We start from the raw sequence: 2256 nt of genomic DNA on the forward strand, positions 1-2256 counted from the left end.
AATTTGGCAGTCCGTCCAACCAGCATCACAACCATAGACCACATGTAACCATGCCAGCCCGGGACCTGCGGGATTGTCTGAGACAAGCCACCAGGACAGCTGATGAAACTGAGGAGTATTTATGTCTGTAATAAAGCATATTCTGATTGGCTGGGCCTGGCTCACCAGTGGGTGGACCTGACTTCCAAGTGGTTCGGCCTATGGCTGAGCCCCTGCCCAGTCATGTGAAATCCATAGATTAGGTCCTAATTTATTTATTTCAATTGACTAATTTCCTGATGTGAACTTTAATTCAGTAAAATCATTGAAATTGTTGCATGTTGAGCTTATATTTTTGTTCAGTATATATTTCCAAAAGAACGTGTGTGCTTGTGTAAAGGACGGCACACTGCTTGCTAAGCGAATACCACTTCCTCCCGTTTCGGCCCGTACCTGGCGCGAACTGGGGACCTCTGCCTTGCTAGCATACGTGACCGTTCCTCCCTCAAGCGTCTTAGCCGGTCGCAACACCTCAGAAGCTACGGTAGCTAATGAGGCGACTCAAGCCGGACACTTAGGTCTGCGGAGTAAGTTTCACGCATCCCCATGTGCTACGCTTGCTACTCTTGAATCATTTGTAAAATAGTAGTAGTAAAGTGGAGGCTGCTGAGGGGAGGACGGCTCATAATAATGTCTGGATCGGAGCGAATGGTATTGCATCAAACACATGGAAACCATAGAAACCACGTGTTTAATGTATTTGATGCCATTCCACTCCAGGTTTACCACAAGCCCGTCCTCCCCAATTAAGGTGCCGCCAACCTCCTGTGTAGTAGTAGGTAGTTGTAACGTAGTAGTAGATAGTAGTAACGACAGTAATGATAGTAAAAGGGTTGTCATAGGCTAGGCTATGGGTTAGTTTAGTGAGCTATTTTTGGGGTGGTTTGTAGGTGTGGAGTATCACAGTGGGTTAGTATAGTAGGCAGGCTAGAGTGAGTACTATAGCATCAAAAGCCACAGAATGTGTTTTAAAAATCACAAAATGTTTTAGTTTCAAGATTCTGAACGTTCTGCACCAGTGATTTCAATTTAGAATGTTTGAGTCTGCGTTACACTATTGAAATAAATGTGGGTACAGAAAGCTTCATGGTTTTAAAAGTAAAAATTGGACCAAATTACTGTACTGAAGCAATCTAAGATGAGAAAGTCTGCACATTTCAAAGTTGGTTTGGTGTTTGTAGTTAAAATTGTAAAGTGCAGTGGCAAATGCTAAAATCTACTATAATAGCCCATGGATCTTGTATGCAAATGTGATATGCTTTTAGTTCAAAAGTATAAATATGATCAACAATCTTCTGACAAGCAAAAGTCAGCGTCCACATTTTAACATTGGTTCCATGTTTGTATTTTAAACAATTCTAGAGCAGTGGCAAATCCAGGAATGACCCATTGTAGTTTATGGAGCCTTAGTGCACATTTTAAATGGCTATAGTTAAAAATAATAAACAGTATCAAATCTCTTTTGACAAGCATTCTACTCTGAGTCAGTCTGCACGTTTTAAAGTTGGTTTGGTGTTTGTAGCTTAAACAGTCGAAGACCGGATATTTTTTTATTCAAGTTTATGGTCCTTGAAATGCATTGGGATTAATTCCAATATGATTGTAGTATGAAAAGTATAACAGTATCACCATATTTTTTCAAGCAACCAGAAGACAGTCAGCCTGCACGTTTTAAAGTTGGTCGTTTTTACGGTTGTCACTACAAGTTCCATCATAAGGCGATTAATAAGAAGTCATTTTGTTGTAATTTTAGTAGGTTAGTTGTTCTTGATTTCAGCAAGCACCGCTAATAGAGGCAGTATAAACCCAGGGGGATTTTTATTTTTTTTAGTAGCCTACATTTATGCACTGCAGCATTGTAGAAATCCTGGGTTGTTTCTTTTTAATATCTCATTTCGTGCATCTGCGCTACTTTGTGTTGCTTTTCCATAGAGCTGAGGCTGTGCAAGGCAATTGAACATGAGTAGATCAGCTGACAGTTAGGCTGTATTGTGTAGGGCTATATTTGATGTGGAAGCTTTAGACTATTATTCTGATCTGTCTGCAAGATTAGATCGGCTAGGCATGGTGTAAATATAGTCTACACAGAAGTAAAATACCAACTTTGTTTCAATATTTTGTTTCCTTAATGTGCAGTTCAATTCCACATCATTCACTTATGCCCCGCCCACCCTAGTCGCCGTTGCCCCCCCCCCCCCCCCCCCCCCCCCCTCGAGA

This window comes from Oncorhynchus mykiss, chromosome 7 (assembly GCF_013265735.2).
Source record: "Oncorhynchus mykiss isolate Arlee chromosome 7, USDA_OmykA_1.1, whole genome shotgun sequence".
Taxonomy (NCBI): domain Eukaryota; kingdom Metazoa; phylum Chordata; class Actinopteri; order Salmoniformes; family Salmonidae; genus Oncorhynchus; species Oncorhynchus mykiss.